Genomic DNA, 15029 nt, shown 5'->3' on the forward strand with positions numbered 1-15029 from the left:
ACCTTTATGACAGTTAATGCTTATCTCCATCAACTTCTAATTCTAAAAAATTTATATAATTTTTCATACATTTTACTATCTTGGAACTCTAAATGCATATCTGAATGAAATTAGTTCTTACAAAATTTCTAGTACTTGTGAAAATCAGTATAGTAACAGACAGGAGTCCTATGGAAATGAAATGATTAGCTATGTTTTGATATTCCAAATCACAGCTACAAATTTAAGGTTGTCGTAAATCTACCACTAATATATTAAATCATGTCAGTTGACAAATAAAATTTATGAGATTATTTTCAAGCCATACACTCCTCTAACTCACTCTGCTCTCATTCCTTAATTTAAGGTTATATTTCTATCCCTCATAACTATTTAGAATGCTCTTTAGGCTGAATGAGAACAATATTAAAATGACTAGAAAAAATTACTTTCTTAATGCCATTTGCATTTTTGAAAAACTATCATTACCTTATTATGACTGGTAAAAATTTCGTAGGAACATTTTCAGAAGCGTAAAAACTAAATAAATCTAAACAGGGACATATTTCTGTTAGAAGAACGATGATTATCACATCCTTAATCTTGTTTGGGAGCTATTTATATTCTATTTACTTGTTGGAGACAGAGAATGAGAGATATTTCTGTCCCTTACCTCAACATAGGGCCTAAAGCAAGAATGCACCAAAAAAAGTAATGCAGCTTTATGTCTCCTCAAGTCTTTGTTGAAAAACATGGGGGTATTTTGATCCAAAATTACCTCCACAACAACAAATCTCCTGCCAAATAACATCAGAATCTGTCACTAGCTTTTCAATTACTTTCAAACATATACAAAGCATAGGTGGCTTCACCACAGTCGAGAACAGTTGAGCAGGGAATGCTGAAAGGAAAGCTCCTATGGGGTCTGTGCCCAAGGACCATTTGTTCTTCCAAAGAGAAAACTCCCCCTGTACTTTATTTATCAATCTCTTCAAACGCTGTGTCCATTCTCAGCATGCTCCTAATTCAAACTCTTCTTGTCAGTGAATCCAGTATAGTTTGGTATCAAATCCAAACAGAAGAAAACAAGATTCTGTATAATTCACTATTCATGGAAAATGTAAAAATGTAAATATGGATCACTAATCACACACACACAAAAATCTATGTCTTGTTTAGGAAATATTGAACCACCACTTGACAGAATTTAGTCAATTAAAGCATTTGACATAATTTAGTCAGTATGTCAAATAGCTTGACATTTTATTTCTTCAGCAAATATTGTTTTAAGGAAATAAACAATAAAACTTCTATGAGGCATTAAGTACGTCTTAACACCAACAGGATAGTCCTGTCTTCAAGCAGCATGAAAAAAAGGTGTCTATTTCTCATAAGTTTTCTTTTTGTGTCCTTCAGCTGATGTCTGCTGCTGACATCAACTAAAACAAAACAGTAGAAGGTCTAAGCCAAATCTAACCATGATGACACTAAAAAAACTATCTCTCAGGTGTTTCTGATTGACAAAGGAATACAAAATGGAGAACCCTTTAAGTTCTGCTTATGGTTAGATATTGGTCGTTTTGCATTTAAAGCAGTTTCTTGGCTTGATTTAATGCTATAAAGTTATTAATAAGTAAAGTTTCAATTTAAAAAGATATGAAATCCAGACTTTGCATGGTTATAGAAGATCTAAATTCCACTTTGCTGGGGGAGGTCGGCGTGAAATAGCTCACATTAGGTTCTTTCTAGACAAACTGCCAGAGAAATTACTGATATACTATGAAGGTCAATGTGTGGAAAGCAATATTCAACAAAAATGAATAAGAAGGAAGATAAAAGGCAACGCTATTTTTAAATCAAGTAAATATTGGAAAATAATTAGACAGAAACTTTTTCTGACTACAACTACTGTTAATATAATAAAAGGGCATGAAATATATAAGAATCTAATGCAAATTACCAGAGAGAAAACATAATATTTCCCCAGGAGATGTTGGTTGTTTGTTAAAATATATCAATTGGAAAATAGAAGTAGTAGTTTAAAAAAGTGGAGGTTAGGAATCAAGAAGTTACCTATGCTATTTTCATTTGATAAGATGTTCATTTCCTGAACTTATTTGGAGTGCTTTTATTCTCATAACTTACCATAAATATCCTTTCCTCCTATTTGTTAAGTTTTATCCAACAGAGTATTATATTTCTCAAATTCTGTTGTTAGTCAGATCTAAATCACACATTTATCTATATGCACTTATTTATTCAAAGACAAAACTTTTATCATATTTTAAAATACATCCTTCTGTACCCAACCCATCAATATGATTGATCATCTTTTCCTCTTTCATGTAATTTATTTTATTCTCTTTTGCACTGCTCTGATTTCCTAATCACACATGTATGAAAAACTCCGTATTTTACGATCCACAACAAAACTGTGTCTTTTGGTATGAATCTTTTTCTCTGCTTTTAATTTCCACAGAGAAATTCTATTATCTATTTCCTTTCCATATTCTGTCTCAGGTTTTATCCCAAAACAGTGAAGTCACATTCCTTTCTCAAAGGTCATCAGTGTCACCCTAATTGCTGAAGTTAAAATGTTACCTGGTGTGATCTTCATTCTAAAGGGTTCACAGACATGATTTCTGTAACAGACTTATTATTCGGTCTTCTTATTAAACTGTGAAGACTGAAGCAGTAAATGGTTAAGTATTAGTCTAAATTATTTATCCTGGTGGTTTTTTTAAATCAAACTAGATAATTCTGTCTGCTTCTATTTATATATAACAATAATTAAAAGGTAAATTAAATTCTTCAGGTGTACGCTGAACAATTTATAATTTAATTGCTGGTATTGCCACCTTCTTTCTAGATTCTGAGTTTTGCTTTCTTATAAAAAATTGTTTAATTTTAGGGGCACATTTATAGGCATTATTTATAAGTAAAGCATCACCCCAACTACATGGTCATTTCCGCAGTTTTGCCATGTAGAATAGAGAAAGCATTCTTTCATGCTGAATTCCAATTTTGAGTTTAGCTTATATTGGTTTTCAGTTTTTCACTTCCCTGCCACTTTATGTAACTGGGGTCCATTCAGTACTTTTGTCTGTGTGTTTAACTTGCCTATACATTCCCGCTAAGGCTTGCAGGGCTCAAAATTTTGACCAAGGTTTCAACAGCTTTTTAATTGAGGGATAACTCACAAACTATCACAATTAGCAGTTTTAACATACACACTCTGTGATTTTCAAGGTATTCACAAAGATGTACAGACATCACCACTTTTTAAATACAGAAGATATCCATCACTTAAAAAAAAACAACACTTCTGCACACATTACCATTCAATTCCTGCTTCCCCATTTCCTAGAGCCCTTGACATCCAATATGCCATTTTCTGTCACTATAGATTTGTCTATTACAGACACTTAATACAAATGGACTCATACAATGTGAAGCTCCTTGTGACTTCCAGCCTTCTGTTGTAGATTATCTTCAAGGGAAAATGTATAACAAACACCTATGAAAGATAAAACTAATGCTTCCTTCTGAGACAGAGGTTATTTTCTTTAAAATGCTGGAATTTCCTAAGCTTGAGATTTCTGTAAAAGGCTTGCTACTATGTTCTATTATTAAGCCAAGCATACTGAGGCAAAAAAGTTTCAGAATTTTCTCCAAATTCTTTATCTTGGTAGTTTCATTGTAGAATATATGGATTTGCATCAATTATGTCAGATATATGGTAAGGGAATGTATGATGCAAATGAACTACAAGGTTACCATTGGCCTAGGTCCACCTTCACATCAGGAGCAGATGGAAACATTTATGTTGTGAGTAATGCTACTACAAATATTCCTCTACAAATTCTCATAAACACACCTTAATTTTGGGGAAATATGCTAAATGTGCATCCAATTATTTGAGAAACTCCTAGACTGTTTTCTAAAGAAATAACCTCACTTTATGTTCCCACTAGCAAATGGATGAGGTTCTCAATTTTTCCATGTATTCACAAATATCTGTCATTTCATTCTGATTACAGGACATCCTATTCAATAAAAGTTTGTATCTTATTGTGGTTTGATTTTCATTTTTCTGATACCTAATTATCTTTTCATATGCTTAGCTCTAGATTGGATGTGACAATAATAATAATTTTAAAAATTAGCTGGGTGTGGGTGGCAGGCACCAGTAATCTCAGATACTCCGTGGCAGGCACCAGTAATCTCAGATACTCAGGGGGGCAGAGATAGGAGAACTGCTTGAATCCAGGAGGCAGAGGTTGCAGTGAGCTGAGATTGCACCATTGCACTCCAGCTTGCATGACAAAAGGTAACTGCATCTCAAAGAAAAGATTGCAGAAATTTTATATGAGATCTCATTTTTTCTCTAACTTTCTGCTGTTCTAACATCCTGTCATTTTCTCTATCTAATAAGTCGAGCCTATAATACATTTTCTTTTGCAGGGTAATGTTAAAACACACGTGAAATGCATGCTGATTAGCAGATATAAAGAGGCCACAGTGAGGTAAGAAAAGTGTTAATGGGTCTTTCATTTCAGAAACCGTTCATCTCAAAAAGGTCAACATCACTAATTTTTAGGGAAATGTAAACCCAAACCACAATGAGATATCATCTGAGGCCAGTCAAAATGCAGATTACTAAAAATCCAGGGTACGACAGATGGTGGTGAGTTAGTTCAGCCCTAGGAATGCTTTACACTGTTGTTTGGAATGTAAATCAGTACAGACATTGTGGAAAAGTGTGTAGTAATTCATCAGATATTGAGAACAAGAAATACTATTGGACTCAGCAATTTCATTCCTGCGTATATAGCTCCCCTTCAAAATAAGTCAATCTATTTTAATAATACATGCATGTGTGTGTTTATTATAGCACTAATCACAGTAGCAAAGACATGGAATTAAGTCAAATGCCCTTCAGTAACAGACTGGATAAAGAAAGCAAGGTGCATATACATAATGAAATAACATGCAGTCATTCAAAGGAAGGAGATCATGTTCTCTGACGGGAGATGGATGAAGCTGGAAGCCATCATTAGCAAACTAATGCAGAAACAAACAAACAAAAAAACAAATACTGCATGTGCACAATCACTAAATGCTCACACTGAACATTAAAGACACATAGACACAGGGAGAGGAACAGCATTCAACTTTGTCTGTCAGGGGGCAGGGAAACAAAAGAGCTTCAGGGTAAATAGCCAATCTATGTGGGACTGAATGCATAAGTGATGGGTTCCTAGATGCAGTGAACAATCACGGAACAATTTTACCTATGAAATAAACTGGTATGTCCTGCGTATGTACCCTAACTTAATATAAAACAAAACTGAATACATTAAGTGACAATAAAAAGCTCTCTTTGTGTAAAATTTAGGTTATACTAACTTTGAAATGTATGCTGCACTTTAAAACATTTTTGTAATTACAATTCAGAGTTGCACAAACTGCATTGAAAAATAAGTAAGTAGTACATATCAATTCTTAATTGATTAAATTTATTTTATTTTTATAAAGGAATCTCATGCTGTCTCTTTGAATTGGGTACAGCAGTGCAGCCTTGGCACACAGCAACCCCCTGCTTTCCAGTTTCAAGTGATTATTCTGCCTCAGCTTCTTGATTAGCTGAAACTACAGGTGAGTACCACCACACCTGATGGGGTTTCACCATATTGTCCAGGCCTGTCTCAAGTTCCTGGCTTCAAGTTTACTGCCTGCCTTGCCCTCCAACAGTGTTGGAATTACAAGAGTGAGGCACCATCCCTGCCCCTTAATTGAATTTCTAATTTAAAAAAATCCATCTTGCAAAAACCTATCTTTATATCATATTTTTGATGAGCTTCTTTATATGTTTCATAATTCAACAAAATAACATAATTTTATTATATTTTCTTTTTATTGAAGATAAATTTATTTCCATTAGTATGTAATTAAAAGTATATTAATTTAGAATGTTATTTTTCTCTTGGGTAAAGTTCTCAGGTTTTAAACTTTTCTTCAAAAATCTAATTTTGGAAATGAATTATGTTTATTGATTGTTCTCAGGTTTTTTTAATGATTTTTCTTTGGAACAAAATGCAAAATTGCTTCAAGATACAATGAGATGTTTAATTATGTCAAATAAACATAAAAGTGTTTTCTTGAAAAGACATATTTTTCTTAACACGTTTTCTGCTAATAATATGTGAATTCTTTTTCTAACTTACTATGAATTAATTGATGTTGTTATCTTCCCTGAATCAAAAGTTTATCTGTAATTTATAAGAAGTAAAGAACTGCTAGCAGAGACAGCTCTTCCAGTCTATAGCTCTCCTATTACCATCAATCCTGGTTTTGATCTACTTTTAGCACCAGCTATTGGCTCTGCAGAGAACCTCAAAAAGATAGTAGACTGTTTGAATGCAATATATTTCATAGAAAAAGCAGTAACTAGTGAGTTTTTAAATTGTAAAGCTGTTTTTCTTCACTAATAGTTGTTTACTTTGAAAGTCTGCTTTATCATTTAGAAAGAATTGACTCTTCTTTTGTTTGTTTTTGATCAACTAGTTTAACATTTTTGTAGCTGTCCAGTATATATTTAAAACCATTTATGTCAGAAAATACTAGCTTAAAAAACCATGCATTTCTTAAATACTCCCCTATATTTTGTCTTGGTAACCAAAGTAGGTTTTATTGAATCACATGGTAAAAAATACTGAAACCTCAGAGTAACAAGAAGCCAAATTTAATGGCACAAAAAGTATGTATTTAGCATGTATACAATAAAAGGACTTTTATAACCCAAACCTTGAAGCTGCTTAATGTTATTGTAGTTACATTCTAAGAGTGGTATGACTTTAAAAATCATAATGTGAGAGGAGAACTTTTGAGTGCATTTTATTACTTCTCAATATTCATATCAGTCCAACAGAGTAATTACCAATATTCAAATCTTATGCAGAACTGAAATGCAGGTTGGGAGGTAATATAAGGAAATTAAAAATGATAACAATATTTAGTGTATTTCAAGAGAAAACTTTGGGTTAAGAATGCAAGTATCAACTGCATCCTGTATCGATCTTTAACTGATAAATGTGAAATTATATTTGTTTATGTTTTTCTCTGTGTGAGTATATTTTCTAGTACATTGTAGGAGTTTCTAGCTAAACTCACTGCTTACAAGGTCAGAACTTTATTTGTCTGGTGCGATCTATCTAGCTAGAAGAGCTCCTTTTTAAAAATACCTTTTATGATTATTTAACAATTGAATTGACATAGTTAATATTTATATTCAAATGAGATTTTTAAACACTTTAATTAAACAAACAGATGTAATGTCATTAAAATATGGACCTAAGGGTTCTGAAGTTACAAATCTGTAATGGTCACTCAATTTGTTGTTAATATGAAAACTTAAAGTACTCTTTCAAAATAACTGTGTGGATAAATGAGTTGTTGTTAATATTAATTTGTCATTTCCTGGAAATAAGAGTGGACAGAATTTTCATAGTACAAGCATTATTTTTTTCTTTTATCTCAGGTTGTGAAGCACTTTTTGAATGGGAATATCTGCTCTGTGTTAGATCTCACCCACCAGAAAGATTTGTGGGACTCAGAAATACTGGTGCTACTTATCACATGAATTCTCTGATCCAGCAGCTGTGTGTGTGTGTTTGTATATATATATATATTTTTTTTTTTTTCTCCCTGCCAGAAACAGTATTCTTGCAATTGAATGCATAGGTAAAAATATAGACAATGATTTTTTGAAGGTGAGAAGCAGAACAGTGAGGTAAATTCTAATTATTAATTACTATTACTTTGAAGTTTCTGATAGCAGCTATTGTTTTTCTCTCTGAAATTATTGCACTTTAAAAGAATTATGTGGGAAGTACATTTTCACAATATGGCTAAAATCTCTGAGATACTGTGACTGACATATTTATATTATCTGTGTTTCATAAACTGTGCTCATTTTTAAAATTCTCTTTATATTTTTCTCAAATGAGAGCTTTTTCTGCTAAATAAACAAATTTGTTCTTCAAATTACGTTAAGTGAACTTGTAAAAAATATTAGTTAACAATTATCACCAAACTGCCTATGAAAAGTATTCATTTGAAAATAAAGCAGTAAATAAGTTAACTTACAGTGGTAGATCACCTATTTAGGATATACCTCAAAATAAGAGAATGTGGAATACCTAAATTTTGGTAATGTTTACACTCAAGCTCTTTATTATTATTTTACATTTTTGTATAGATATTGACAGAAGCTAAATTTAAAAATCAGAATAGTTTAACTGTAGTAAATGGTTTTCCTACAATTTCTTCATTTTTTCCTTTCAGTGGACAGAAATAGTTTGTCTTTCAGCTACTAGAGTCTCAGCAGTTATCGTTTACAGACATTACAAAACCCACACTTTCTTTCTCTTTCCTAGATCCAGTATATTAGGGCATCCAAGCATCGCAGTCGGAGTAGCATTACTTTTAGTGGAGTCTTCAGACAGGATGTTCACCAATACTTGGTTAACAGACACTATTGGAAGAAAAATTGGAATGTAAGTTCCGGTACTATAACCCATGTTACTCACAGGGTGTTGAATTTAGCACATATAGAGATAATTAATTGCAACAGCAGGAAGCAAATGAAACAGACAGAATATAAAATTTCAAATTAGGTACCTTAACTTTGTACTTGGTTGCTTGTGCTTTATGTTGTCTCGGCACCGTACTGTGGCATGTATATCTGCATTGTTCTTTTTTCCATACAATGAACTTCTCCAGGACAGGAACTGGGTATTGTTTATTTCTTCATGACAAACTTAAGACACAATGAAAAGCATACACAAACCCCTTAGAAATGGGTAAACCAACTGTATTTTGCTCTATGGCTACAATCATGTTTTGACTTTTGGAGCTTCTGTCTATGCTCGCCTTCCTTCCACAACTATGGTTGATAGGTGTATTTACTGAGTGTTACTAATTCTGATTTTATCATGTAAATGATATTAAATTTCACTACAGCTGGTCATTTTTGAATTGTAAAAAGCTCTTTCTCTTTGCATATTGGGACTTTGTGATCCACATTCTGACTTTAGAAGTACTTGCAACATGTTCTTGGGCCAACAGAAGCCATGGCAGAAAACCCACACATGCCCCTCTTCAGCATTAGCTGGAAATCGTGGTCCAGGGCACGCCTGGATGCCATGAAACAATGTGTGCCATTAGAATGATAATTACTAGCTTGTCTTGCCTTCGTGTTGTGACAGCTTCTTTGGCTGAAGGTGATAAAATAATTACAAAACTCGCAACATCTATAATGTGTTGAGAAAATTAAGGAAACAGTCTAATGAGGAAGTGCTCAGAAGACTTCCAAAATAACCTAAAAAATGGCTTTATAGAGTAAAATATTACCAAGGAATTGCAAGGAGGTGCTCATCCTGTTCAAGAGCTGGTACTCTCGTATTTTCTCGCCTCAAGTTTGGAACCACCTCAGGAATTACTGGATCCTAGTGTGGGCAATGACAACAGCAACCTCCATGGTTGACGAACGGCAGTTTCAAGGTGGATGAACACTGTCCTGTTGGCAGACTTTCATAGAGACTAGAAGAGAAAAGACCAGTTGAAGATGTAATGAGCAAATTAGCTCAATGATTAAACTGCATGCTATTTTTTTCTATTTTTTAATAGAAAAAATAAAATAAAAACATTGAACCATTATTTTATGAAGGCAATTGTTTTAATTCATGAGTAGTAAAAAGTAATGAATGTCCCAGCCACATGAGCAATAGAAAACTGCACTTTCAAGCAGATTCCAGCATGTGACACAGGGGCTTTCAATAGGCTGAGTCACATCCTGGCATCTGCTTAATAATAAAAACATAAAAGGTACATTAAAGAAGGGCATGTTGATTCCAATTTGAAGAATCATCTCCAGGATGATTAGGAGGTTATTAAACCAGACATCATGATGTATTCATTTGAGGTGGCATCCTAATAGAGGGGCAACACTAATGCAGAGATAGGATTAACGTATATTTCTCTTATACTTTCTTTATTATTATTATTATACTTTAAGTTATAGGGTACATGTGCATAATGTGCAGGTTTGTTACATATGTATACTTGTGCCATGTTGGCTTGTTGCACCCATCAACTCATCAGCACCCATCACCTAGTCATTTACATCAGGTATAACTACCAATGCAATCCCTCCCCCCTCCCCATGATAGGCCCCGGTATGTGATGTTCCCCTTCCCGAGTCCAAGTGATCTCATTGTTCATTTCCCACCTATGAGTGAGAACATGCGGTGTTTGGTTTTCTGTTCTTGCGATAGTTTGCTGAGAATGATGGTTTCCAGCTGCATCCATGTCCTACAAAGGACACAAACTCAACCTTTCTTATGGCTGCATAGTATTCCATGGTGTATATGTGCCACATTTTCTTAATCCAGTCTGTCACTGATGGACATTTGGGTTGATTCCAAGTCTTTGCTATTGTGAATAGTGCCTCAATAAACATACGTGTGCATGTGTCTTTATAGCAGCATGATTTATAATCTTTTGGGTATATGCCCAGTAATGGGATGGCTGGGTCATATGGTACATCTAGTTCTAGATCCTTGAGGAATCGCCATACTGTTTTCCATAATGGTTGAACTAGTTTACAATCCCACCAACAGTGTGAAAGTGTTCCTACTTCTCCACATCCTCTCCAGCACTTGTTGTTTCCTGACTTTTTAATGATCGCCATTCTAACTGGTGTGAGATGGTATCTCATTATGGTTTTGATTTGCATTTCTCTGATGGCCAGTGATGATGAGCATTTTTTCATGCATCTGTTGGCTGTATGAATATCTTCTTTTGAGAACTGTCTGTTCATATCCTTTGCCCACTTTTTGATGGGGTTGTTTGTTTTTTTCTTGTAAATTTGTTTGAGTTCTTTGTAGGTTCTGGATATTAGCCCTTTGTCTGATGAATAGATAGCAAAAATTTTCTCCCATTCTGTAGGTTGCCTGTTCACTCTGATGGTAGTTTCTTTCACTGTACAGAAGCTCTTTAGTTTAATTAGATCCCATTTGTCAATTTTGGCTTTTGCTGCCGTTGCTTTTGGTGTTTTAGACATGAAGTCCTTGCACATGCCTATGTCCTGAATGGTACTACCTAGGTTTTCCTCTAGGGTTTTTATGGTATTAGGTCTAACATTTAAGTCTCTAATCCATCTTGAATTAATTTTTGTATAAGGAGTAAGGAAAGGATCCAGTTTCAGCTTTCTACTTATGGCTAGTCAATTTTCCCAGCACCATTTATTAAATAGGGACTCCTTTCCCCATTTCTTGTTTTTGTCAGGTTGTGTCAAAGTTCAGATGGCTGTAGATGTGTGGTCTTATTTCTGAGGACTCTGTTCTGTTCCATTGGTCTATATCTCTGTTTTGGTATCAGTACCATGCTGATTTGGTTACTATAGCCTTGTAGCATAGTTGGAAGTCAGGTAGCGTGATGCCTCCAGCTTTGTTCTTTTGACTTAGGATTGTCTTGGAGGTGCGGGCTCTTTTTTGGTTCCATATGAACTTTAAAGCAGTTTTTTCCAATTCTGTGAAGCAAGTCATTGGTAGCTTGATAGGGATGGCATTGAATCTGTAAATTACCTTGGGCAGTATGGCCATTTTCACAATATTGATTCTTCCTGTCCATGAGCATGGAATGTTCTTCCATTTGTTTGTGTCCTCTTTTATTTCACTGAGCAGTGGTTTGTAGTTCTCCTCGGAGAGTTCCATTACATCCCTTGTAAGTTGGATTCCTAGGTATTTCATTTGCTTTGAAGCTGTTGAGAATGGGAGTTCATTCATGATTTGGCTCTCTGTTTGTTTGTTACTGGTGTATAAGAATGCTTGTGATTTTTGCACATTGATTTTGTATCCTGAGACTTTGCTGAAGTTGCTTATCAGCTTAAAGAGATTTTGGGCTGAGGCAATGGGGTTTTCTAAATATACAATCATGTCATCTGCAAAGAGGGACAATTTGACTTCTTCTTTTCCTAACTGAATACCCTTGATATCTTTCTCTTGCCTGATTGCCCTAGCCAGAACTTCCAACACTATGTTGAATAGGAGTGGTGAGAGAGGGCATCCCTGTCTTGTGCCAGTTTTCCAAGGGAATGCTTCCAGTTTTTTCCCATTCAGTATGATATTGGCTGTGGGTTTGTCATAAAAAGCTCTTATTATTTTGAGATATGTTCCATCAATAACAAATTTATTGAACGTTTTTAGCATGAAGGGCTGTTGAATTTTGTCAAAGACCTTTTCTGCATCTATTGAGATAATCATGTGGTTCTTGTCTTTGGTTCTGTTTATATGCTGGATTATGTTTATTGATTTGCATATGTTGAACCTGCCTTGCGTCCCAGGGATGAAGCCCACTTGATCATGGTGGATAAGCTTTTTGATGTGCTGCTCGTTCCGATTTGCCAGTATTTTATGGAGGATTTTTGCATCAATGTTCATCAGGAATATTGGTCTAAAATTTTCTTTTGTGTTGTGTCTCTGCCAGGCTTTGGTATCAGGATGATGTTGGCCTCATAAAATGAGTTACGGAGGATTCCTTCTTTTTCTATTGATTGGAATAGTTTCAGAAGGAATGGTGCCAGCTCCTCCTTGTACCTCTGGTAGAATTCAGCTGTGGATCCATCTGATCCTGGACTTTTTTTGGCTTATAGGCTATTAATTATTGCCTCAATTTCAGAGCCTGCTACTGGTCTATTCAGGAATTCAGCTTCTTCCTGGTTTAGTCTTGGGAGAGTGTAAGTGTCCAGGAAATTATCCATTTCTTCTAGATTTTCCAGTTTATTTGCATAGAGGTGTTTATAGTATTCTCTGATGGTAGTTTGTATTTCTGTGGGTTCGGTGGTGATATTCCCTTTATCATTTTTTATTGCATCTATTTGATTCTTCTCTCTTTTCTTCTTTATTAGTCTTGCTAGTGGTCTATCAATTTTGTTGATCTTTTCAAAAAACCAACTCCTGGATTCATTGAATTTTTGGAGGGTTTTTTGTGTCTCTATCTCCTTCAGTTCTGCTCTGATCTTAGCTATTTCTTGCCTTCTGCTAGCTTTGGAATGGTTTGCTCTTGCTTCTCTAGTTCCTTTAATTGTGATGTTAGAGTGTCAATTTTAGATCTTTCCAGCTTTCTCTTGTGGTCATTTAATGCTATAAATTTCCCTCTAAACACTACTTTAAATGTGTCCCAGAGATTCTGGTATGTTGTATCTTTGTTCTCATTGGTTTCAAAGAACATCTTTATTTCTGCCTTCATTTCGTTATGTACCGTTCATATTGTTATGTACCCAGTAGTCATTTAGGAGCAGGTTATTCAGTTTCCATGTAGTTGAGTGGTTTTGATTGAGTTTCTTAGTCCTGAGTTCTAATTTGATTGCGCTGTGGTCTGAGAGACAGTTTGTTATATTTTCTGTTCTTGTACATTTGCTGAGGAGTGCTTTACTTCCAATTATGTGGTCAATTTTGGAGTAAGTGTGATGTGGTGCTGTGTAGAATGTATAATCTGTTGATTTGGGGTGGAGAGTTCTGTAGATGTCTATTAGGTCTGCTTGCTGCAGAGATGAGTTCAATTCCTTGATATCCTTATTAACTTTCTGTCGCGTTGATCTGTCTAATGTTTACAGTGGGGTGTTGAAGTCTCCCATTAATATTGTAAGGGAGTCTAAGTCTCTTTGTAAGTCTCTAAGGACTTGCTTTATGAATCCGGGTGCTCCTGTATTGGGTGCATATATATTTAGGATAGTTAGCTCTTTCTGTTGAATTGATCCCTTTACCATTTTTAATGGCCTTCTTTGTGTCTTTTGATCTTTGATGGTTTAAAGTCTGTTTTATCAGAGACTAGTGTTGCAACCCCTGCTTTTTTTTTATTCTCCATTTGCTTGGTAGATCTTGCTCCATCCCTTTATTTTGAGCCTATGTATGTCTCTGCATGTGAGATGGGTCTCCTGAATACAGCACACTGATGGGTCTTGACTCTTTATCCAGTTTGCCATTCGATGTCTTTTAATTGGACCATTTAGTCCATTTATATTTAAGGTTAATATTTTTATGTGTGAACTTGATCCTGCCATTATGATATTAACTGGTTATTTTGCTCGTTAGTTGATGCAGTTTCTTCCTAGCCTTGATGGTCTTTACATTTTGGCCTGATTTTGCAGTGGCTGGTACCGGTTGTTCCTTTCCATGTTTAGTGCTTCCTTCAGGGTCTCTTGTAGGGCAGGCCTGGTGGTGACAAAATCTCTAAGCATTTGCTTATCTGTAGAGGATTTTATTTCTCCTTCACTTATGAAACTTAGTTTGGCTGGATATGAAATTCTGGGTTTAAAATTATTTTCTTTAAGAATGTTGAATATTGGCCCCCAGTCTCTTCTGGCTTGGAGGGTTTCTGCCAAGAGATCTGCTGTTAGTCTGATGGGCTTCCCTTTGTGGATAACCCAACCTTTCTCTCTGGCTGTCCTTAAGATTTTTTCCTTCATTTCAACTTTGGCAATTATGTGTCTTGGAGTTGCTCTTCTCGAGGAGTATCTATGTGGCGTTTTCTGTATTTCCTGAATTTGAATGTTGGCCTGCCCTAGTAGGTTGGAGAAGTTCTCCTGGATGATATCCTGAAGAGTGTTTTCCAACTTGGTTCCATTTTCCCCATCACTTTTAGGCACCCCAATCAGACATAGATTTGGTCTTTTTACATATTCCCATACTTCTTGCAGGCTTTGTTCATTTCTTTTTCTTCTTTTTTCTTTAGATTTCTCTTCTCACTTCATTTCATTCATTTGATCCTCAATTGCTGATATTCTTTCTTCCAGTTGATCGAGTTGGTTACTGAAGCTTGTGCGTTTGTCACGAATTTCTCGTGTCATGGTTTTCATCTCTGTCAATTCGTTTATGGCCTTTTCTGCATTAATTATTCTAGTTATCAATTCTTCCACTCTTTTTTCAAGATTTTTAGTTTTTTTGCACTGGGTATGTCATTCCTCCTTTAGCTCTGAGAAGTTTGAT

This window comes from Macaca fascicularis, chromosome Y, assembly GCF_037993035.2.
Source record: "Macaca fascicularis isolate 582-1 chromosome Y, T2T-MFA8v1.1".
Classification (NCBI taxonomy): Eukaryota; Metazoa; Chordata; class Mammalia; order Primates; family Cercopithecidae; genus Macaca; species Macaca fascicularis.